Raw genomic sequence first — 25,367 nt, 5'->3', positions numbered from 1 at the left:
TTTTTTTCTTCTCTTGCTCTTTGTCAGCAAGGGGAAGAAAAAGAAGCTCTCCTTCAAGCCCGAGTCAGAAGGGCGACGTTAGGATGACTTCCTGAGTGCCGGCTCCAGTCCTTTGCTCTACCAGCTGACCTATCGAAGGGCTGCCACCTCTCTCTCCAGGTTCGCCCATCGGTGTGTTCAGAATGGAGAGGGTTAACTAGTGGTGTTCCCCAATGATCAGTCCTAGGACCAATCCTATTCAATTTATTCATAAATGATCTGGAGAAAGGGGTAAACAGGGAGGTGTCAAAATTTGCAGATGATACTAAACTGCTCAAGATAGTTAAGACCAAAGCAGACAGTGAAGAACTTCATAGACGTCTCACAAAACTGTGACTGGGCAACAAAATAGCGAATGAAATTTAATGTGGATAAATGTCAAGTAATGCACATCTGAAAAAATACCCCCAACTATATATACAATATGATGGGGGCTAATTTAGCTACAGCTAATCAGGATAGAGATCTTGGACTCATCATGGATAGTTCTCTGAAGATGACCACGCAGTATGCAGCAGCAGTCAAAAAAGCAAACAGGATGTTAGGAATCATTAAAAAAAGGAGACTAAGATAGAGAATATCTTACTTCCTTTATATAAATCCATGATACACCCACATCTTGAATACTGTGTACAGATGTGATCTCCTCATTTGAAAAAAGATTTACTGGCATTAGAAAAGTTTCAGAGAAGGGCAACTAAAATGATTAGGGGTTTGGAATGGGTCCCATATGAAGAGAGATTAAGGAGACTAGAACTTTTCAGCTTGGAAAAGAGAAGACTAAGAGGGGATATGATAAAAGTATATAAAATCATGAGTGATGTGGAGAAAGTGAATAGGGAAAAGTTATTTACTTGATCCCATAATATAAGACCTAGGGGCCACCAAAGGAAATTAATAGGCAGCAAGTTTAAAACAAATACAAGGAAATTCTTCTTCACACAGACACAGTCAACATGTGGAACTCCTTGCCTGAGGGGATTGTGAAGGCTAGGACTATAACAGGGTTTAAAAGAGAACTAGATAAATTAATAGGTTTCAGAATGGAGGCCATGTTAGTCTGTATCAGCAAAAAGAACGAGGAGTACTTGTGGCACCTTAGAGACTAACAAATTTATTTGAGAAACAACTCTGACATCATAATAAAAAGGCTGACAAAGGAGGTGCTGTCGTCATCATGAATAGGTTGGAATATGAACAAGAGGCTGCTAGGCAGCTCTCTAACACCACATTCTACAAGCCATTACCCTCTGACCCCACTGAGAGTTACCAAAAGAAATGACACCATCTGCTCAAGAAACTCCCTGAAAAAGCACAAGAACAAATCTGCACAGACACACCCTTAGAACTCCAACCAGGGGTATTCTAACATCTACCCAAGATCCATAAACCTGGAAATCCTGGATGCCCCATCATCTCAGGCATTGGCACTCTGACAGCAGGATTGTTTGGCTATGTAGACTCCCTCCTCAGGCCCTACACTAGCAGCTCTCCTAGCTATCTTTGAGACACCACTGACTTCCTGAGGAAACTACAGTCCATTGGTGATCTTCCAGAAAACACCATCTTGGCACTATGGAGACAGAAGACCTCTACACCAACGTTCCACACAAAGATGGACTACAAGCCATCAGGAACAGTATCCTCGATAATAGCATGGCTAACCTGGTGGCTGAACTTTGTGACTGTGTCCTCACTCACAACTATTTCACATTTGGGGACAACGTATACCTTCAAGTCAGCAGCACTGCTATGGGTACTCAGATGGCCACACAGTATGCCAAAATTTTTATGGCTGACTTAGAACAACGCTTCCTCAGCTCTCATCCCCTAATGTCTCTACTCTACTTGCGCTACACTGATGACATCTTCATCATGTGGACCCATGGAAAAGAAGCCCTTCAGGAATTCCACCATGATTTCAACAATTTCCATCCCACCATCAACCTCAGCCTGGACCAGTCCACACAAGAGATCCACTTCTTGGACACTACAGTGCTAATAAGCGATGGTCACATAAACACCACCCTGTACTGGAAACCTACTGACCTCTATACTTACCTACATGCCTCCAGCTTCCTTCCAGGATACACCACACTATCCATTGTCTACAGCCAAGCTCTAAGATAGAACCGCATTTTCTGCAACCCATCAGACAAAGACAAACACCTACAAGATCTCTATCAAGTGTTCTTACAACTACAATACCCACCTGCTGAAGTAAAGAAATAGATTGACAGAGCCAGAAGAGTACCCAGAAGTCACCTACTAGAGGACAGGCCCAACAGAGAAAGTAACAGAACGCCATTAGCCGTCACCTTCAGCCCCCAACTAAAACCTCTCCAGCGCATCATCAAGGATCTACAAGCTATCCTGAAGGATGATCCCTCACTCTCACAGATCTTGGGAGACAGGCCAGTCCTTGCTTAAGACAGCCCCCCAACCTGAAGAAATACTTACCAGCAACCACACAACAAAAACACTAACCCAGGAACCTATCCTTGCAACAAAGCCCGTTGACAACTCTGTCCACATATCTATTCAGGGTACGCCATTATAGGACCTAATCACATCAGCCACACTATCAGAGGCTCATTCACCTGCATATCTACCAACGTGATATATGCTATTATGTGCCAGCAATGCTCCTCTGCCATGTACATTGGCCAAACCAGACAGTCTCTACGTAAAATAATAAACGGACACAAATCACAGGTCAAGAATTATAACACTCAAAAACCAGTCGGAGAACACTTCAATCTCCCTGGTCTCTCGATGATAGACCTAAAAGTCGCAATATTACAACAAATAACTTTCAAAAACAGACTCCAACAAGAGACTACTGAATTAGAATTAATTTGCAAACTGGACACCATTAAACTAGGCTAGAGTAAAGACTGGGAGTGGATGGGTCATTACACAAAGTCAAACTATTTCCCCATGTTTATTTGTGCCCCTACTGTTACTCACACCTTCTTGTTAACTGTTGGAAATGGGCCATCCTGATTAACACTACAAAAGGCTTTTTCTCCTGCTGATAATAGCTCAGCTTAACTGCTCACTCTCATTATAGTGTGTATGGCAACACCCATTTTTTCATGTTCTCTCTCTCTCTATATATATATATTTATCTATATCTTCCTGCTGTATTTTCCACTGCATGCATCCAATGAAGTGGGTTTTAGACCACGAAAGCTTATGCTCAAATTAATTTGTTAGTCTCTAAGGTGCCACAAGTACTCCTCTTTCTTTTTGCAGATAAATTAATGAAGGTTAAGTCCATGAATGTCTATTAGCCAGGATGGGTAAGGAGTGGGATCCCTAGCCTCTGTTTGTCAGAGGGTGGAGATGGATGGCAGGAGAGAGATCACTTGATCATTACCTGTTAGGTTCAATCCCTCTGGGGCACCTGGCATTGGCCACTGTTGGCAGATATGATGCGGGGTTGAATGGACCTTTGGTCTGACCCAGTATGGCCATTCGTATGTTCTTATGAAGGGAGGGGCAAAGCACTGCAACAAAGTTTCTGTACTGTAGCGGTTGTCACATTTGTCTAACACACGAAAGATCCCTGGTTCAAAACCAGGCAGAAACACAAGGGCTTAATTTTCCCAGCTCCTACTGGCCTGTCCCTCCTGTTATAGGAGCAGTAGAGATTTCTATGCTCGAAAGGTCTGTCATACTTTCCCTGTTCCCACTTTTGTCTCCTCTCCCTCTCTGAATGCCTGTGAAGTGGCTTTCCGCCCCCACCCCCTGCTCCCTCCTGGACTGCTTGTGGGATGAATGTTCTGGTTGAAGAGCAGAAGAGCTCCCCGGTAGACAAGGTGTCTGGGACTCTAATTAGGCAGCACTCACACAACCAGAGCATTGACACTGCCCAAGGTGGAGTGTGACCAGCCAGATGCTGCCAAGTCATCTCTAGTCGCAGGCCGTGAGGTGTAGGCCCTTAAAAGGGGAAGGGGCCATGTGCTCAGGACAGCACTCACAAGCTTGTTCCTCCAGTGAATACCTTTTGCCCAGACCGCCTGGCCAGTGGTTCTCTGCATTGTATTTCATTGTGCCTCAGGAAGACTTACCTTCATCGCACCGTCCATAGCTGCGCTGTGGGACACTTAGCTTGCAGAATCCTGACATCTCCAGTGCTGTGCCTGTCCTGGGAGTGTGAGTATGCGACTGCAAGTGTGACCTGTCCTCCCCTGCTTATTTTGAGCTCAGCTATCAGTATAATAAATTTGCTGCTATCTGCCAGACTCTGGTGGGTCATTAGTCCTCCCTACACTTACTAGCTGGCCCAATTTTATGTAACACATGCGATAACCCTAAACCCTGCATGGCAGAGGGTGAGGAAATGAGCTGAGGAAAAAGCCTTGGCATCAACAGGGGAAAGCTAGAGGATCTTGGCCAGTCACCTTTTGAAACCTTGTGGCTTGGCTTCCTCTGCCCTTGGAGATTGGCCTACGGAGGCCGGCTCTTCCTGCTGGCCTCCTTTGTATGACTTGCCAAAGGAGGGAGTGAGGCAGGAATGGGGCAAAAGAGGAAATTCGAGCTGAGGAAGGCAGGGCAGAAGCTAAGTGCCTCAGTGCGGCTAAGTGGGGTTAGTAGAGTGCCACCATTCATTCTGCAAAGCCTGAGGAGGTGCGGCTGGCTACTGGGAGGTAGAATCCTGTGCCTGCCTCTTGGCTTCCCAGGGATGGCTACTTGCATCCCAGAAGAAGAAGGATGGTTCTGGGTGAAAGGAAGGCAAGCAAAGCTATGGGAGGAAATTTGAGTGCGGGGTGCTGGCTCTGCGCTGGGGGAGAGGGTTGGAGTGCAGGAGGGGTGACGCTTACCCTGGGCAGTGCAGCTCCCAAAGTGACCAGTACACACAACCCTGTGTCAGCAGCTCCTAGGTGAGCCGTGCCAGGGGGTCTCTGTGCACTGCTGCCTGCAGGCGCTGCCCCCAGAGCTCCCACTGGCTGCAGTTCCTGGCCAATGGGAGCTGTGGAGTTGGTACTTGGGGCAAGGGTAGTGAATGGAGACTCTCCCCCCACCCCAGGAGATGCTGGGACATGCCGGCCATTTCTGGGAGTGGCACGGAGGGATGGAGGCGGTGTGGGCAGGGAGCCACCTTAGTGCTGCTGGCACATCTCTGCACACTCATTAGGGGAGGGGGGCAGAGGTCTTCCATGTGCTGCCTGGGGTAGGGGCAGTGCACAGAGCTGCCTCCCCTCCCAGGGCTCTTACAGGAGGGGAGGGGGGTCTTTTGGCCTATAAGGTGCAGCAGGTCGGACTAGATGATCGCATTGCTCCCTTCTGACCTTAAAGGCTCCAAGTCTAAAAGGGAGAGGGAAGTAAAGGAAGTTTTTTAAATAAAATAAACCAAATATTGTAATACCAGGATAACTCCAACAGCTTATTGTCTAGTCCCACCCCTTTCTTCCTCCACTGTGTGTTGAATGACCTGCAGGACATTGATTCTCTCATTCCATTGCTAAACTGATACAATGTGAGTGAAATTAAACCAATTCCCAGGGAGAAAACATCACATCATTGCATTGGCTGGGAATCGAACCCAGGTCAACTGCTTGGAAGGCAGCTATGCTCACCACTATACCACCAATGCATCTGGGAAAAGTGTCATTTATGCTTGACCAATGAGGCTAGAGCAGCATTGAGGAGATTTTCAGCCTGTTAAAATGTACTGGATTCTCATCACAGAAAAAAAAACACCTCCATCTTCACTTGAGTTTGAACCATCAGCCTTTCAATTAGCCACCAAAGCTGTTAATCACAGGGGATGTCTACACTACGAGTATCACAGCATTCCTTCTCAGATCTGAACCTTAGAGTTCAGAAAATGAGATACTAGGACCTGAATCCTCTAAGCTTAATTACCAGCTTAGATTTGATAGTGCTGCCACCACCCAAAAATATAGTGTTTTGGGGCACTCTGACCTCCCCAGCCTTCTATGGGGACCCCAAGAACCCAGATCCCTTCTGTTCTTAAAACAAGGAGAAATAAACCTTTCCCCTTCCCAGAATTTCCCTCCCTGGGCTATCCTGAGAGATACTGATCCAACCTCTTAAATCACCATACAGAGAAGCATCTCCCTTCCTTTCCACAAAGAGGCAAACAGATTCAAGGAAAACAAAGAGAGATTCTATCTCTCCCCCTCCCGTCTCCCCCCTACCCATCCTGGTGAGTTATCCCAATCCCCTGGAATAACACAAGGGAAACAAGGAAAAAAAATCAATCAGGTTCTCTAAAAAAAGAAATCTTTTAATAAAAGAAAGGAAAAAGTAAATAATTATCTCTGTAACTTCAAGATGTAAATATTACAGGGTCCTATAGCTTACAGACACTAGAAAGAGACTTTCCCCCCAGTACCAATACAAATCAAAACATTCCCAGCAACTGCACATATAAAAGTTAACCAGCCAGATCCACAATTGCAAATAGAGTAAAACAATCAAAAAGCCTAAACCGCCTGTTTTTACTTACTATTTGAAAAGAAACTTAGAGAGCCTCTAGTAATGTCTGGTCTCTCTCAGACCCTCCGAGAGAAGAACACACAACGGACAAAGAACACACACAAAAACTTCCCTCCACCCAAATGTAAAAGTATCTTGTCTTCTGATTGGTCTTCTGGTCAGACATCCAGTTCCCTGCTTGTAACCCTTTACAGGTAGAAGGGACATTAACCTTTAACAATCTGTTTATGACAACGGGATTATTCCGATTTTACAGAAATCAGTTTTTGGAAACAGATTGTATAAAGTCAAGTGCACGCGGCCCCACTAAGCACATTAATTCGGCGGTGTGTGTCCATGTACCAAGGCTAGCATCGATTTCCAGCGCGTTGCACTGTGGGTAGCTATCCTGTAGCTATCCCATAGTTCCCACAGTCTCCCCCGCCCATTGGAATTTTGGGTTGAGATCCCAATGCCTGATGAGGCAAAAACAGTGTCGTGAATGATTCTGGGTAAATGTCGTCACTCACTCCTCCCTCGGTGAAAGCAACGGCAGACAATCATTTCGCGCCCTTTTCCCTGGATTGCCCGGGCAGACGCCATAGCATGGCAACCATGGAGCCCGTTCCGCCTTTTTTCACTGTCATCGTATGTCTGCTGGATGGTGCTGATAGAGGCGGTACTGCATTGCTACACAGCAACATCCTCTTGCCTTTTGCAAGTTAGTAAAGATGGTTACCAGCCATAGCATCCCGTCTGCTGCTTTGCAAGTTGACAATGACAGTTACCAGTTATACTGTACTGTCTGCTGCTGTCATGGGTGCTCCTGGCCGGCCTCGGTGAGGTCGGCCGGGGACGCATGGACACAAATGGGAATGTCTCCCTGGGTCATTCCCTTCTTTAAGTTTTGTCTAAAGGGAGAGTCAGTCCTGTCTAGACTATCAGGCAAGTCTACTAAAGAACCAGAGAGGCCAAAGGCCACTCCCAGTCAGAGCCCCAGACATCCCACAGAAATGATGAGCTGCATGCCATTCTAGTGGGTGCCCCTGCAACAACCCCACCCATTGCTTCCCTCCTCCTCCAACCCTCCTAAGCTACCGTGGCAGTGTCCCCCCATTTGTGTGATGAAGTAATAAAGAATGCAGGAATTTGAAACAACACTGACTTTATTGCCTTTGCAAGCAGAGCTCAAAGCGGGGAGGGGAGGGCTGCCTCCAGCTGCTATGATATTCCAGGCAGGACTGAATCTCCATCAGACAAAGCTTAAAGAAGAGAATGACCTGGGAGTCATTCTCATTTTTGCCCAGGCACCCTCGGCCGACCTCACCGAGGCCGGCCAGGAACACTCACGGGATGATGATGAAGGATACCAGTTCTACTGTACCTTCTGCCATACGGAAGGGAAGGGAAGAGGATGCTGCTGTGTAGCGCTGCAGCACCACGTCTGCCAGCAGCATCCAATAGACATACAATGACATTGAAAAAAGGCAAGAAACAATTTTTTTTCATTTGCTTTCACGGGGGGAGAGGGGGAACAACATATTCCCTGAACCACCCGCAACAATGTTTTTGACCCTTCAGGCTTTGGGAACTCAGCCAAGAATTCAAATGGTTTTTGGAGAGTGTGGAAACTGTGGGATAGCTACAGTAGTCAGTCGCCCCTCACTCTGTGAGAGTCCATTTCATTCTTTGGCTTTCTGGTATGCTTGTCTCAGCTCCTTAAGTTTCATCACTGTGTTGAGTCCCTGCTGCGGACTCTGTTTGTCATAACCTAGGAGATTTTTTCAAATGTTCTGGCATTTCGTCTTTTGAAATGGAGTTCTGATAGTACAGATTCATCTCCCCATAGAGAGATCAGTTTCAGTATCTCTCATACAGTCCATGCTGGAGCTCTTTTTTGATTCTGGGACTGCATGGCCACCTGTGCTGATCGGCACTCCATGCTAGGCAAACAGGAAATTAAATTCAAAAGTTTGCGGGGCTTTTCCTGTCTATCTGGCCAGTGCATCCAAGTTCAGATTGTTGTCCAGAGCAGTCACAATGGTGCACTGTGGGATAGCACCCGGAGGCCAATACCATCGAATTGCGGCCACACTAACCATAATCCAACATGGCAATACCGATTTCAGCACTACTCCCCTCGTCGGGGAGGATTACAGATATTGGTACTAAGAGCCCTTTATATCGATAGAAAGGGTTTTGTTTTGTGGATGGGTGCAGGGTTAATGCGATTTAATGCTGCTAAATTCGATATGAACTCATAGTATTGACCAGGCCACACAGAGCACAAGGTTTCCCCTATTGTTTCCTGCTCTTGTTTACTTCACTAGTTTCTCTTCTGCACCAACTTGCTCTTCTTTTTTGTGAGTCTGGCTAGCTCAGTTGGCAGAGCATCAGACTTTTAATCTGAGGGCCCAGGGTTAAAGTCCCTGGTCAGGTGATAAACTACTCCTAAGGATCTTACACTGTCTTTCTGGAGTCCTCTTTGATGTTCCTTTTTCTCTTCAGGATTTTCGCTTTCCTCAGAAAGGCCTTGTTGTGTGTGGGTTTGAAGGGGCAACTTCCTGACAGCCCCTCTGTCCTTGCAGCCTGGAGGAATAAAGGCCTCTAGGCATATAGCATGTTCCTTCCCTGCACACACACACACACACACAAACACACAGAATATCCCTAAGGAACTAGAATCACCTGCTGCCTTCCCCTTTCCTGCTGGATTCCCAAACGAGGATGCTCTACAGCCCAAACCCATGTCCCTTCTTTTCCCAGTGCCCCTCAATCCCAACCTTCTGTCCCTCCTATGCGCACTGCTCCTCACTCCGAACCAGAGCCTACTCCTCTTCACCCTTCTCCTCTGTCCCAGTCCACAGCCCTTTCCTATTCCCAGTGCTCCTCAATCCCAACCCACAGCTCTCTCCTCCTTACACTGCTCCTCGATCCCAACCCACAGGCCCCTCCTCCTCACGCTGCTCCTCAATCCCAACCCACGGCTTCCTCCTTCCCTCCAGCAGCAGGTGCCTCAGACTCCCTCAGGAAGACTTTCTTGCAAGGTTTCATGTATGAGTCTGCATGTGGATTTTACAGTACGTTGGAAATATGTTGGATTGCTTGCCGAAATGATCACTTTTGCCTGGTGTTGGATTCCCAGTCTCCTTGTTATTGGGGCAGGAGAAATAAAGGGTTGTTATCCTTGTTGTGTGAATTGAGGGCAGCCCAACTGTGCTTGGCAGACCCCGACTGAGGGAGTCACCCTCAATTCAATAGCACTCGCTAGGCAAGGGACAGGGGTTCCAAAGCCAAGTGGGCTGGGTCCTGGGTCTTAATAGTAAAATTTAGGGGTTAGATCAATGTTAGGACAGAGTGGTAAGTGAAGGGATGAGTGAGTCCCTAGACAACATAGTGAGTATTGTGCCTTCTTATTTTCCCCCTTTTCCACCCAGGATGGCAGGTGAACTGTATGGAGGAGGCACCTCTGGGCTTGCACTGACTAAGGACAACAGCTGTGAGTGGAGTGAAGAGCAGGGATGGCTCATATTAAAGGACTTTTGGTTGCTGGACTCACGAACCGTTGAGAGAAGGACGTTGCCCAGCTTATTTTTGGGTGGGTCTTTTCCTTGTAGTTTAGGTTTATGCGTTGGGGCTGCTGACACGACTTCTGCTAACCCTGGGCTTACATTGCAATGTAGACATATTCTGAGAGGGCATCTATACTGTGCTAAAAGCCCTGTGGCCCGGCTGGCCTGGATCATCTGACTTGGACTCCTGGGGCTCAGGTTGTGAGGCTAAAAACTGCAGTGCAGACATTTGGGCTCAGACTGGAGCTCAGGCTCGGAGACCCTCACCCCTCATGGGGTCTCAGAGGCTGGGCTCAAGCCCAAGTGTCTACACGGTAATTTTATAACCCTGCAGCACAAGCCCCACAAGCCTGAATCAACTGACCCAGGGTTTGAGAATAGTGACTTGAGTATGTTTATGACAATGTAGACATAATGCTGTGCTATGTCCAGACTGCAATGAATCACCGAAGGCTGCCTGTCATAAACAGATAGCTAAGGGTTAATGTTCTTTTACCTGTAAAGGGTTAACACAGGGAACCTGAAACACCTGACCAGAGGACCAATCAGGAAACAAGACTTTTTCAAATCTGGGTGGAGGGAAGTTTTGGGTGTGAGTTCTTTGTTCTTTGTCTTGTGTCTGTGCCCTCTCGGCTCTGAGAGTGATTTTTCTGTCTCCAGGATTTCTAATCTTCTGTTTCCAAGTTGTAAGTACAAGGATAGTAAGACAATAGGTTTATATTGTTTTTCTTTTGTATTTACGTGTGTGTAGTTGCTGGAATGTGTTAAATTGTATTCTTTTGGAATAAGGCTGTTTATTCATTTTTTTCCTTTAAGCAGTTGACCCTGTATATTGTCACCTTATTACAGAGACTATATTTTATGTCCTTTTTCATTCTTTTCATATAAAGCTTTCTTTTTAAGACCTGTTGGAGTTTTTCTTTAGTGGGGACTCCAGGGAATAGAGTCTGCAGCTTACCAGGGAATTGGTGGGAGGAAGAAGTCAGGGGGAAATATCTCTGTGTGTTAGATTTACTAAGCCTGACTTTGCATACCCTCTGGGTAAGGGGGGAAGAGAGATTAGATCTCTCGGTACTTGTGTTTCCAGGACTGGAAGCAGGGAATCTCCTAGGGTCGTCCAGGGAGGGGAGCCTGGGAGGAAGTAACAAGGAAACAAGGGGAGGGGGTTATTTCCCTTTGTTGTAAGACTCAAGGCATCTGAGTCTGGGGGTCCCCCAGGGAAAGTTTTGGGGAGACCACAGTGAGCTAGGCACTGTATAATTCCCAGCTGGTGGCAGCGATACCAGGTCCAAGCTGGTAACTAGGCTTGGAGGTTTTCATGCTAACACCCATATTTTGGACGCTAAGGTCCAGATCTGGGAAAAAATGTTATGACACTGCCCCATGCCAGCTTAAGCTCCCAAGGCTTTGGCTGTGGGGTGGTAAATCTGCAGTGTAGATGTTTCAGATCAGGCTCAACACTGGGCTCTGGGCCCCTTCAAAGTTGGGAGGGAGTTTAGCAAGCAAAAAAGGTAAAACCGCAATGAAGTATTAACAGTGATTTCCCTGCACCCCCCCCCCCCCAGTTTTGTGAGCTAGTTACATACCAATTCACTGACTGTTTGGAAATCTGAATTAAAACTGAAACATTAATACACACAGTGTATGATAAAATATGTGTGTCTGAAAAAGTATAATAGATTTGAAAAGTATGAACATAGACTAGCTTCCTTGCTTCCTTATACAGCTGTTTTTTATGATGCCAGTGCATTCATTTCGGTGGTGTTGGCCAACCTATTAATTTCAAATGATGATTTGTAAGCAAAGTCTAAATGAGCTCTCCCTGACAGCTAGTGATGAGCTGGGGCTGCAGGGAAAGGCTTCAGGGCTAGATTCTATTTACATTCACACCTAATCTACCTAGGTATCCAGCAAACAGAGCTGTGTTGTCCATTTTGGATGGGGTTGGGTTACAAACCACTTGAATGTAGGGGGAATGGGGGATGAAATGTTGTTCTTATTGTATGAGTTAAGGGCAGTAGAACTGTAGCCTGTGATGATTTGAAGACATCAAGAGAGAGGGTGGGGACCTGTCCCTCTCCACTGTTTAAAGACAGAGCTGATTAGGCTCCATAGATAGTCTTTTGTTCTGTTAACTGACCACTGCAGCTGAAATCACTGACAATCAGGTCTAAGTGCTTAGTCCTGTTGTGGGGACAGTGTTCCTGTGGGTACAATGTTTTTGTGGAAGAGACAGCCCAGACTGCACTAGCTGCGAGGCTCCCTCAATGAGAGCTCAGCTGAAATGACTGAGAGCTGGTGAAACCTCAAGAGACCAACTCGCAGAGGTCACAGTGGCAGGTGGCAGCAGAAGGTGACTGCGCAGGGCCATTGGCAACAGAGTGGTGGAGTGAACAGTGGCACAACGAACAGACGTGGCTAGAGCAAACAGTGAGCAGCTGGAGGAACGAGCAAGGTACCTTCTTGTCCCCCACCTGGCAGGTGTACTCATGTGAAAGCACCTCTGAACTCTGAGTCTCCACTGACCAAGGACAACACCGGTGAGTGGAGTGCGGTGGAGGGAAAAGTGAGGGGTGTGTTAAATAAACATTTGTTTGTTGGACTATATTTTAGTCACTTTGCTCCTGAATGCTAGATTTGTGACTGGGAATGGAAACTTATATAAATGTGTTTCCTAGTAGGCCAAGATTTTTAAAATGCATTATTTGCACAGGTTGTTATCTCACATTGTTGCTATCTTGGGAGATCATTATATTGGGGAGTTTCTGTACTAAACATTTTTATTATTATCATTCATTTTTACATAAGAATGGTCATACATCAGACCAATGGTCCATATAGCCCAGTACCCTGTCTTATAACAATGGCCAATGCCAGGTGCTTCAGAGGGAATGAACAGAACAGGTAATCATCAAGTGACCATCCCCTGTTGCCCATTCCCAGCTTCTGGCTAACAGGCTAGGGACACTCAGAGCATGGTGTTGCATCCATCCCCATCCTGGCTAATAGCCACAGATGGACCTGTTCTCCAGGAATTTATCTAGTTCTTTTTATAATCCTGTTATAGTTTTGGTCATCACAGCATCCCCTGGCAAAGAGTTCCCTGGGTTGACCTTATATTATGTGAAGAAGTACTTCCTTTGGTTTTTTTAAAAACCTGCTGCCTATTAATTTCATTGGGTGACTGCTAGTTCTTCTGTTATGTGAAGGATTAAATAAAATTTCCTTATTCACTTTCTTCGCACCAGTCAGGATTTTGTAGACCTCTGTCATATCCCCATTAGTCATCTTTTTTCTAAGCCGAAAATTCCCAGTCATTTTAATCTCTCCTCCTGTTTCATACCCCTGATCATTTTAGTTGCCCATCTCTGTACCTTTTCCAATTCCAATATATATATTTTTAGGATGGGTGACCAGATCTGCACACAGTATGCAAGGTGTGGGCATACCATGGATTTATATCAAGGCAATGTGATATTTTCTGTCTTATTATCTATCCCTTTCTTAATGATTCCCAACATTGTTTGCTTTTGTGACTGCTGCTGCACATTGAGTGGATGTTTCAGAGAACTATCCACAATGACTCCAAGATCTCTTTCATGAGTGTTAACAGCTAATTCAGATGCCATCATTTTGTATGTATAGTTGAGATTGCTTTCCCATGTGCATTACTTTGCATTTATCAACATTGAATTTAATTTGCCATTTTGTTGCCCAGTCACCCAGTCTGTGAGATCCTTTTGTAGCTCTTCGCAGTCTGCCTGGGACTTAACTATCTTGAATAGTTCTGTATTATCTGCAAATTTTTCCACCTCACTGTTTACCCATTTTTCCAGATGAATATGTTGAACAGTACTGGTCCTCGAACTGACCCCTCAAGTATACCACTATTTATCTCTCTCCATTCTGAAAACTGATAATTTATTCCTACCCTTTGTTTCCCATCTTTTAACCAGTTACTGATCCATGAGAGGACTGCCCTCTTATCCCATGATGGCTTACATTTCAAAAGTCAATTTAAACTAAATACATTTTTTTAATTTTTTTTTTTAGAAATCTAGATCTGTTATGTGTTTTGGTATAACTTGCATTATCCTTATGTTAAATTTGCATAATCCTAACAAAACATTTACTTTATTCATATATCTTTTATTTATCTCATTGGACCTGACACCCTCCCTGTAAATTCAAACACCCCCCCTAATTTCAATTCCTGGGGAAACCACTGAGTATTACCCTGGACTCAATGGCATTTCTCTATTGGTCTGTCTGCTTTGGGGCAGGGACAATAACACGTCCTGCTGCATTTGTTATTTCAAAGGGGGTTTTAGGATTTTCATTCTCATACACAGTGCACAAAGCAGGACTTAACACTCAGCGTAACCTAAATGAGCCGCCCACAGATTCTGGCAGCCACAAAGAGCATTTGGTGTGAGATCCCAGACCTGCCCCTGTCCCTGCCCCAGGGGCTGGGGGTCATCTACAACCTACCAGCTGCTAACTTCTAAACTTTCAGTAACTCTATTATCAGTGCCTGGAGTGTAATTTAAACCATAAGAAAAACCACACTGGGCTAGACCAAAGGACCATCTGGCTCTGAATCTTGTTTTCTGACAGCAGCCAAGAGCAGGTGCCCCAAAAGCCACTCAACAAGGCACCACTGAGAGTTATTATCCCTGCCCCAAAAGCAGACAGACCAATGGAGAACTGCCATGACTCCAGGGTAATACTTCCCTGCGGTTTTACCATTTCCACTTGCTAAACTCCCTCCCAACCTTCTGGGCTCCTAGAGCAGGGTACTGAGCCTGAGCCGAGACACGGACACTGCAACTTTACAGCCCAAGCCACATTACCCTGATTACTCCAACACAGGCCTACCCTGGATGTTTCATTGCACTGGAGACGTATCCTAATGTTATGTCTACACTGTGATTAACACACCCAGGTCACCTGTCTCAAAGGTCAGCTGACTCAGGGTTATGGGGCTTGGACTGCAGTGCAGACATATGGACTTGAACCCAACCTCTGAGACCCCACGAGAGGTGAGGGTTTCTGAACCCAGGCTTCAGTGTGAACACAAATATCTGAGAGTTTTTAGCCTCTCAGCCTTAGCATAATGAGCCCAAGTCAGATGACCCAGGCCAGCCATCCTGCCATCTTTATCCCAGGAGAGATGGACTCTAAGGGTACGTCTCCATTACAGTGGAAGACCAGGAGTGGTACGCTGTGCTAAAAGCAGCACCCTGCAAGCCCCATATTCACCACTCTCATATAGTGATGATACATTTTGAACAAAGTCAGCCTGGTGAGGGATCATTTTAAAAATCTTGAACTGTTCGTCTATTGAACATTAATGTCTTCTTGCATTCTATGGGTTCATATTGGTTTGGGAAGTTATGAAGTTTGCTCTGTGTGCATTACAGAAATATGTTATGAGGTTGAGAAATGCCCACCACCAGCCTTTCAGGTGCAAAAATGGAGGAGCCAGACTTGCTGCTGGCCCATTGAGGGTATCCACACTCCCAAGGACTATTCCAGGAACCGTGTACAATGCAGGCTTCTCCGAGATAGCACAGAGACAATGGACAGTGCTTGACTCATGTTGTAGCAAATGTACTTCCTAGCAAGTTGGAAGAAACTATGAAAGGGAAGTAGAGACATTATGAATTGGCCTCTCTCCCCCACAACTCAACAGCTGGAAACACATCTGGAGGACAAAGGCTTAAATGAGATAAATCAGAAGAGAATAACAATAATACATTCAAATCAAAGTCCTCAAACAGACTAGTACTGGTTTTTCAGCAGAAAATTTTCAGTTTGGGGAATTTTCTTTTCCCAGTCAGACCTTGCCAAGGGAAGCAGGGAGAAAATGTTTGAGTTGCCTTCTTCAGGACAGCTGGCCCTAGACATTCTAGCTATGGGTCACTGTCATGGCCTTGCTGAGAAATGGGGTATTTTTATAATTTGAGGAGGTCCTAGGGTGTTTGGGGGAGATTATGAGGATGTTACCTTATGAGATAAAAACTAAGAAATACAGAACTAGAGAATTTTTTTTTTTAGAAATCTGAGATTTAGACATTTTATTTAAAGCCGGGGATGGGGAGGAGAGAGGGTTGTCTGAGTTTCTGAGAAGGTTTTTGTTTGCAAGAAGCATTATTGTTTGATCTGTCATTGTACCAAAGGGGAGATGGTTGTCTATAAAGGAGGGGTGAAGACTAAAAGCATCCCATGAGGATGGGATTTGAACCCATGCGTGCAGAGCACAGTGGATTAGGAGTCCACCACTTTAACCTCTCGGCCACATCATCTGACCTGTTAAGAAAGGGACAGGAGGAGAAATCTAGGCCAGCAGTGATAGGGACAATATGGAGTTTTTAAATACTAAGCAGAAGCAGGGGCTGAATGAGCTATGAGGTACTAGGTATGACCTTGCTCCTGTCTCGAAAACAACCCTTAACTGTGTGGTGGTCTATTTCATTACTTCAGGGTGGCTGAATGTACATAATATGTCTGTAGTTGGGTTGCTCTTGTTCTAGGGTACACGCACCCCTCAAATCTGAAGCAACACTGTCATAGGCCGAGGGCTGGAGCTGATTACTTCTAGAGCTCCCTTCCACCCTGACATTTCTGTGGTTCTGGGCTTTGTCCCTTGCTCTTTGGAAGAACTCCTCATAAACATCCCCTGGCCTACCTGGTTATCCTCCTTCCCATCCCTCCGTACAACTCCCTTGTTCTATGAAGCCTAGAAACACATGCCAATGGTTAAGCAGGTTGTGTGCTGAGATCACTATCAGTATGACAGATGATGTCTTATTGTTTCCTTGTGCTCTCTCTGTCCTTATTCAGGGCCATTGCACCTGTATTCCCCCTCTGTGGTCCAGCAAGGGCACCCGTTCTCAGACTGTCCAGCTGGCACCTCTCTTGGGTAGAAACCCACATCTCTCTGCCTCCTAGCTGTAGTATCTCCAGGCTGCACTGCTCCCTGCCTACAGTGTGAATTCCCCACTAAGGCAGATCCTCTCCCTCAGCAGGCCTGCTTGGCCTTTCTTCCTCAGAGGCTAGGAACAGCAGAACTGCCCCTAGTTAAGGTAGGATACAGCCCATGGCCAGCAAACAGTGATTCTCAAGGTAAAGGCGTTACAGAGAGAACATATTAAACAATAAAAGAACCTATATGCCTGCTAACCAGAGATCACCCCAATGGTTGGGAGAGGCGTGGGGAGTGGCGGTTCGAGCGGGGGCGGGGGCTGGGTTCCCTCCCCAGCTCTGGGATGGGCCTGGGCAGTAGCGGTTCCATCAGGGGCGGGGCGCTGTCTTCCCTCCCCAGCTGTGGGAGGGGCCTTGGGACTGGCAACTCCAGCGGGGGAGGGGCTCTTGTTTCCATCCTCAGCTCTGGGAGGGGAGTGGGAAGTGGCAGATCGAGTGGGGGAGGGGCGCTGGCTTCCCTCTCCGGCTCTGAGAGATCTGGGGAGGGTCGGATGGAGCGGGGGCGGGAGGATTGGTTCTCTCGCCAGCTCTGGGAGGGGAGCGGGGAGTGGCAGCTCGAGCGGGGGAGGGGCACTGACTTCCCTCCACAGCTCTGGGAGGGGCCCAGGGAGTGGCGGTTCCAGCGGGGGTGGGGCACTGCCTTCCCGCCCCAGCTATGGGAGGGGCCTGGGGAGTAGCGGTTCGAGAGGGGCAGGGCACTGCCTTCCCTCCACAGCTCTGGGAGGGGCCTCGGGGGTGGTGGTTTGAGTGGGGGAGGGGCGCTGCCTTCTCTTTCCAGCTCTGGGAGGGGAGTGGCGGTTCCAGCGGGGGCAGGGCTGTGACGTTATGAGTGTACTATAAAATCTCAGTTAAAGGTGACAGGGCCAGAAAGAGTTAATTACCTCACCTCACCGACTGACCTGACCCATGGGTGAACCTTAAGGACTGGTTAGGAAGATCTGTAAATGAACAGAGCTTTGAAATGCAAGTCTGCATTGTTAGAGGTAGAAGGGGAGGTGTTTGCTCAGGTCTTGTGATGTAAGCAAATGAGTCTTGTCTATTGCTGTAGTTTTAATTGAAGGATCAAAAAAGGAATATTAGCATTTATGATGATACTCAAGTAAAATAGTATTATTGTCTATATGTCTCTTTGACGGTTGTGGTAACCTGTATCTGAACTGTTTAATGGATAAATGACTCTGTGCTAATTGCCAGGATGTTTGGGAGAAGGAGTTAAGCCTATTGTTTTCTCAGGCCGAAAGGCTGCTGGAAATGTATAAGAAGCCTGGGACACGATCCTTCTCATCTCAGATCTGCTTTGGGTTTCAAGAGGGGGAGCCACCATGAATATGGAAATTGGGCTATAACCTATAGACAATTTCTAAAAGGACTCTTGGCAACTACAAGCTCACCTCTGCTATACATCTGAAACTCAAGAATTAAATTCAGGTCTGTCTGTATATGGATCTTTTAAACAACACTCTCTTATTTTTTAATAAATTTTAGCTTAGTTAATGAGAATTGGCTGTGGCGTGTATTTTGGGTAAGATCTAAGTTATAATTGAACCTTGGTATCTGGTTGATCCTTTGGAATAAGAAGAACCTTTTCTTTTATATGATGAAGTCAGATTTTCAGGAATCATCATCATATCTGACAGGTGTGTCTGGACGGAGGCCTGAGGCTGGGCACTTTAAGGGAACTACGTGATATAAACTTTTAAGTAACCAGTGAGGTACTATAGAAGCTGTTGTGTGCTGGTTGGTAAATCTAAGTATCGGAATAACCACCAGCGTTTGGGATTTGTCTGCCCTGTTTTGTAAGCAGTTCACCCTGATTGAGAGACCTCACCTGGCTCCCACGGGCAGCACCGTTAAACGGCCGCTCCCCAGTCCCCACACAGAGCCGGAGGGGGAAGGCAGCACCCCACCCCCGCTGGAACGGCTGCTCACCAGTCCCCTTGCAGAGCTGGGGAGGGAACCCAGCGCCCCGCCCCCAAAGGAACGGCCGACCCCAGTCCCCTCGCAGAGCCGGGGAGGGAACCCAACACCCGGCCACCGCAGGAGGGAAGGTAGAGCCCCACCCCTGCAGGAATGGCTGCTGCCAATTCCACTTGCAGAGCTGGGGAGGAAACCCAGCGCCCCACTCCCGCAGGAACGGATGCTCCCCGGTCCCCTGGCAGAGCTGGAGAGGGAACCAGCGCCCCGCCCACGCTGGAACAGCAGCTCCCCAGAGCCCTCGCAGAGCTGGGGAGGGAAGGCAGCACCCCACCCCTGCTGGAATGGCCGCTGCCCAGTCCTCTCGCTGAGCTGGGAAGGGAACCCAGCGCCCCGCCCCCGCATGAATGGCCGCTCCCATGTCTCCTCGCAGAGCTGAGGAGGGAAGGCAGCGCCCCACCTGTGACGATGCGGTTCTGGCGGGACCCAACTGAGGTGCCAATTCAGGACCAATTGCTCAAACAGGGCTGTTACAGCCCTAGGCTGAGGTTTTTCCACCTCTAAGGCAAACCAAACCAGCCAGACAAAAGTGACTTCAGTTTCACCCCACTGGCTAACCACAAGTCACACAAGCAATTTCCTTAGACACTCCAGTCTCCCAGTATCACCACCAGTGCCACTCGTCCTGGGGATGAATGGTTATGAAAACTAACACCTTAGTAAAAGAAAAAGGTTCTCTAGATCCCCAAGGACCATGCCCCAGACCCAGGTCAATATACACATCAGATCTTACCCACAAATCACTCTGTTGCCAATCCTTTAGAATCTAAAATCTAAAGGTTTATTCATAAAGGGAAAAAGATAGAGATGAGAGCTAGAATTGGTTAAATGGAATCAATTACATACAGTAATGGCAAAGTTCTTAGTTCAGGCTTGCAGCAGTGATGGAGTAAACTGCAGGTTCAAATCAAGTCTCTGGAGAACATCCCCCACTGGGATGGGTCATCAGTCCCTTGTGTAGAGCTTCAGTTTGTAGCAAAGTCCCTCCAGAGGTAAGAAGCAGGATTGAAGACCAGATGGAGATGAGGCATCAGCCTTATATAGGCTCTTCCAGGTGTAAGAACACTTTTTTGTTCTTACTGTGGAAAGTTACAGCAAAATGGAGTCTGGAGTCACATGTTCAAGTCCATGCATACTTTGCTGAGTTACAAGGCATATCTGCCTCCTCTCAATGGGTCAATTGTGTAGCTGATGGTCCTTAATGGGCCATCAAGCAGGCTAGGCAGAGCTAACACCAGCTTGTCTGGGGTGTCACCCAGAACTACAGCACCAATTTGAAATACAGACAGTATACAGCCAATACCTATAACTTCAACTACAAAATGATATGGACATACAGACAGCATAATTATAACCAGTAACCCAGAACCTGGTCTTAGACACCTTATATGACCCCCTTTACATAAGACTTGGTGCCACTACAGGACCTCAGTTGCAAACCATGTTCTATATGGTCGCAGTTTATATCAGTAACGTCACCCCCACAACTCAAAATTGATGCAGGAAGGGATGACACAAGCATCACTGACTGCATCCCAAGAGCTCCCCATCCGTGGGTCTGTCTCACTACAGCTAGTGTTGGGCTAGAGGCCGTACCAGTGTATAACAGAAATGGTTTATCAAAGTCATGTTTAATTACATGATTGAATCTCTTTACAAAGTCAAGGTATAGTTTGGTTAGCTTTTGCAGCATAGTTCCTGTATGTTTCATGTGATCTTGCCAAGAGCTAAAGAACAGAGCTACTTTATCCATACACGCTCTGGCAAATGTTTGAAACCCAATTAACATTAAACCAATGTAGATATAAACGTTGTTCATAGTCCAGGAATTCTGGCATTTAGCCATGAAAGCCATATGGTAGTGTGCCTCAGTTTCCCCTTTTCTACTGCACATCAGGCCTGGAATGTCTTTTCCCCTGTGAAAAGTTTCAATACTGTTTACAGAAATTAACTGTGAAACATTAGTATAGCAAGGCCTTTTAACATAAAGTGTGTTCTCATGTACTGCTTTCAACATGTTCAAGGGATTTTCCAAAACATTGGGCACATTGTACATTCTTACAGTTCTTGGTAATAGCAACACATTATTTACAAAAATCACCATTGGCAATTACAACAAATTAATTGCAAGTGTCCATCTACAATCATGTTTGTCATGCCACACCCTTGGATTAATGCCATTGGAGTTTGGGCATTTCAGGGTTAACCTGTGGCTTCCCTTTGCAAAATTCAGTTTTCTCTTTTCCCCTTGTCCTGCAGGATCAAACCCTGATTTCTCCTGCTTAACCAAATTCACTGGCTGATGGGGTGGGCTCTCTGTGCTAACAGCTATTAGCAAGTCTTTCTTCTCCCTGCCAGCCAGGTAATTTGCATCAACACAGACACTAGCTTTTAACTTCTTAGCTGCTACCAGTTCCAAGGCTGGACTTTGTCTTACAAAGATACCACACAAATCCAAAGGGTCTGAGGGTGAGAGTTTGCCTGCTCTTCCCTGCATCCTCAAGCGCTTAGGCATAAAGCCGTTTAGCTCTGAAACACCAGTAACCCAATCTGTTCTCAGACCCTGAAGCACAGACTGCTCACTGACAGAATTAGCATGGAGACATTCCTGTCCCAACACCATTGTCTTCCCAATAAGCTGGCCACACACAGCCACGCGGTTATAGGGCTGCTCAACTTTCTTAATAGCTTTTACTTCATCTGAGACCTTTTTAAAGTTATCCACACTGGATCTTTCAAAGGGAAAGTCAGTGGATCCTTTAACAGAAAATTTCTGGCTGTTAGGAACTGAAACTTTCTTGATCAAATCACTTTAACATCCTTCAGTTGCAGTAAACTGCTTACACAGGTTACCACGGGAGTTCCTTTCCCTAGGAGCTTGTCTAAGCAGCAATTCACTCCTCTCAGAACTTCTGCCCTTACCCTTTTCACCTAGGGCTTGCTCTAAAGGACACTTTCCTAAGCCCCCACAGACTCTTTCTGGGTCTCACTTACATCCAGAATCACCTCTGGCCCATCAGGCAGATTCCTACACAATCCCCTTCCAGGCAAACCTATAGACATTCTAGATAACAGGTTAGAAGCCTTCTTCTTTCCTTGGCCATGAACAGTCATTAAACCATCAGTAGGTAACACAATTAAACCACCTTTCTGCTCTCCTTGTGCCCTGGCTAGGGTATCACCCTGAGCAGACAGAGTTGCTACACCCTTTTCCAACCACACATTAGCAACTGGCAAACTACAAGCACCAGAATTGTCTGATCTCTGGGATTTTGCTAAGACACTAACTGGATGCAACCTAGTTACAGGGCCATTCTCCCCAGCAGACACAAACTTAGGACCATTCCCTTCCTGGACTTGAGCTGTATTTACAACCAACTCCGAGACAACTGAATGACCCTTAACCATCACAGGCTGAAAGGCACCTTCTGTCTGCTCCACAGACACAGAAAAGCCAGAGACACATTCTCCTTCTCCAGACACACAGCTTGGGATTTCCTTTCCCTTGTCCCAGCACACCAGGCTGTGCACAGATAACTGCTTGGAGACTGAGGTAGCTTCCTCCACAGGCAAGTCAATACCCCTGACAGACACAGGCACATTTCCTTCACTGTCACATTTTTCCACACAGGAAACAGGTAAGGGATAGGGACACTCATTTTCCACTATTTCTGCCTTCCCAAACTGCTGACCAGATAAAGCCATCAGCTCACAAGGCTGCCTAGGCTCCTCCAAACCTTCTCTACCAGGCACATTACCACTTCCAACAGATAAGCTGCTGCTTTTTTCACTACACTGAGCTACTTCCAGCAAATCACAGTTACCCATTTCAGGTTCACTTTTACAAGCTGCACTAGCCACCAATCCATTACCCATCTACCCTTTCCTTCCTCAGTTAGGGCTTCCATCTGACCATTTACTTGAATCTGCTCCTGAGAAATGTCTCCCTCCCCGATGAGATCTTTTTGCTCTTCATTTAACTCCAGAGTCACTTCTGAGACATTAGACAGACATTCAGAAACTTCATTCCCACACACACTGCTTTCTTGAATAGACAAACAGCTATTACCAACCAGGTTAGACTCCCCCTCTCCCCGGCCATAGCAAAACTGGTTAAACACAGAAAACTGATCCCAGTAATACCACATATCAACATAGTTATAAGCTGGATTTTCAAGAGGATACATTTTCTGCTGTTCTTTCCTTGCTTCTTTGACTTGGAGCTGAAGTCTGGCAGTTTCATGTTGCATCTTGTGAGTCTCCTGTTCCAGGTCTTGTTGCCTCTATCGAGCTTTCTCCTCGGCAGCCAGTAATTCCAGACGCCCCTTACGAGCTTTTTCTTCTCTCTCATCAGCCTCCTCCTTTCTTTCAGCAGCTTCCTTCTCCAGCTTGGCCAAGGCTTACTTCTCTTCCATTTGAATTTCTGCCCGTTTTTGCTCATATTCAAACTGCAGGCCGTCCATCAGGGCTTGTAGTTTCATTGCTTTTGCAGATGCTTTCTGGCTCATGGTCACTGATCTTTAACCAGCCAAACTCTCAATCCCAATTTTCAAATTTGGATAGCGTGGGGTTCTGACCCAAAGCCTAATTGACCTGGTTCTGTGGATCCTTGCACGACTACGCCTCTGTGATGGTGCTACCCGTGGGAGCCAGCGGAGGTCACTCAATCAGGGTGAACTGCAAACAAAATGGGGCAGACAAACCCCAAAGGCTGGTGGTTATTCCAATACTTAGATTTACCAAGCCAGCACAAAACAACCTCTATAGTACCTCACTGGTTACTTAGAAGTCCAGACCATGCAGTTCCCTTAAAGTGCCCAGCCTCAGGCCTCCGTCCAGACACACCTGTCAGATATGATGATGATTCCTGAAAATCTTCCTTCATCATATAAAAGAAAAGGTTCTTCCAATCCCAAAGGATCAGCCACAAACCCAGGTTCAATTATAACTTAGATCTTACCCAAAATACACGCTATAGCCAATTCTTATTAACTAAGCTAAAATTTATGAGAAAAGAAAAGAGAGTGTTGGTTAAAAGATCCATATACATACAGACTTGAATTCAATTCTTGAGATTTAGATACATAGTAGAGGTGAGCTTTGTGATAAACTCAGGACAGATAGCTGCAAGGGAGGGGTAGTAATCAGTACCAGAAGGTTAAAAGGCCCTCCTCCTTATCAACTGAGAGGCAACCACAGGTCAATCAGGTTCAGCTGGGAAAGGTTACCAAGGTAGTAAATTAGAATCAGCTGAGGGGGGAGCTACCTGAGGTTAATTGGGACCAGCTGATTCCAACTTGGGGCTGCCTGAGACCTTTTTAAACCCTTCCCTGTATGAGGTGAGGTGAAGCCCAGCCCTGCTGCCAGGAGTAGAAAAACAGTGAGACAATCCAGGAGGAGAGGCAGTACTTTCTCCCACAAGGGAGGTAAGAATTCATTAACCAGGACTAGTGGAAATATGGGGAGCAAACTTCCCTTGTGTCCCAAGAGGGACTGCATTATCCGAGCCTGTCTCACCAGGGCTGAAAGCAGCAGAGACTGAGGAGGTGCCTTATCACAGCTTGTAGTTGCCAAAAGTCCTTTTAGAAATAGTCCATAGGTTATAGTCCAATTTCCATATTCAGGGTGGCTCCAGTCAATGACTGGGGATCTCAATCCTCATGACTTAAGGTTTCCCACTCTTGAAACCCAAAGCAGATCTGAGATGAGAAGGATCGTGTCCCAGGCTTCTTATACATTTCCAGCAGCCTTTCGGCCTGAGAAAACAATAGGCTTAACTCCTTCTCCCAAACATCCTGGCAATTAGCACACAGTAATTTATCTATTAAACAGTTCAGATACAGGTTACTACAACCTTCAAAAGAGACATATAGACAATAATACTAATTCACTCAAGTATGATCTTAAATGCTAATATTCTCTTTTTTGATCTTTGAATTAAAACTATAGCAATAGACAAGACCTGTTTACTGACATCCCAAGAGCTGAGCAAACATCTGCCCATCTACCTCCAACAATACAGACTGCATTTCAAAGTTTTGTTCATTTACAGATCTTGCTTATCAGTCCTTAAGCTTCACCCATGAGTCAGGTCAGTCGGTGAGGTGAGTTAATTAACTCTTTCTGGCCCTGTCACCTTTCAGTGAGATATTATATTATACTCAGAACATCACAGGTGGGGCACTGGCTTCTCTCCCCAGCTCCGGGTGGGGAGTGGTGGTTCCAGAGAGGGCGGGGCTCTGCGTTCCCTCCCCAGCTCTGCGAGGGAACTGGGGAGCATCCGTTCCAGCAGGGGTGGGGCACTGGGTTCCCTCTCCAGCTCTGCCAAGGGACTGGGGGGCAGCC

The 25,367-nt window shown here is 46.4% G+C and overlaps 2 non-coding genes across 2 annotated transcripts; one reads left to right on the top strand and one right to left on the bottom strand.

Moving 5' to 3' along the window:
• Positions 1–5,569: 5,569 nt before the first annotated feature.
• Positions 5,570–5,641, bottom strand: TRNAG-UCC (transfer RNA glycine (anticodon UCC)). The gene has a single exon. It is a non-coding gene; the product is annotated as a tRNA-Gly (tRNA).
• Positions 5,642–8,856: 3,215 nt separating this feature from the next.
• Positions 8,857–8,929, top strand: TRNAK-UUU (transfer RNA lysine (anticodon UUU)). Its single transcript has one exon. It is a non-coding gene; the product is annotated as a tRNA-Lys (tRNA).
• Positions 8,930–25,367: the final 16,438 nt, after the last annotated feature.

The sequence above is a fragment of the Gopherus flavomarginatus genome, assembly GCF_025201925.1.
Source record: "Gopherus flavomarginatus isolate rGopFla2 chromosome 13 unlocalized genomic scaffold, rGopFla2.mat.asm SUPER_13_unloc_1, whole genome shotgun sequence".
NCBI lineage: Eukaryota > Metazoa > Chordata > Testudines > Testudinidae > Gopherus > Gopherus flavomarginatus.
This window is presented reverse-complemented; position numbering and strand designations above follow the sequence as displayed.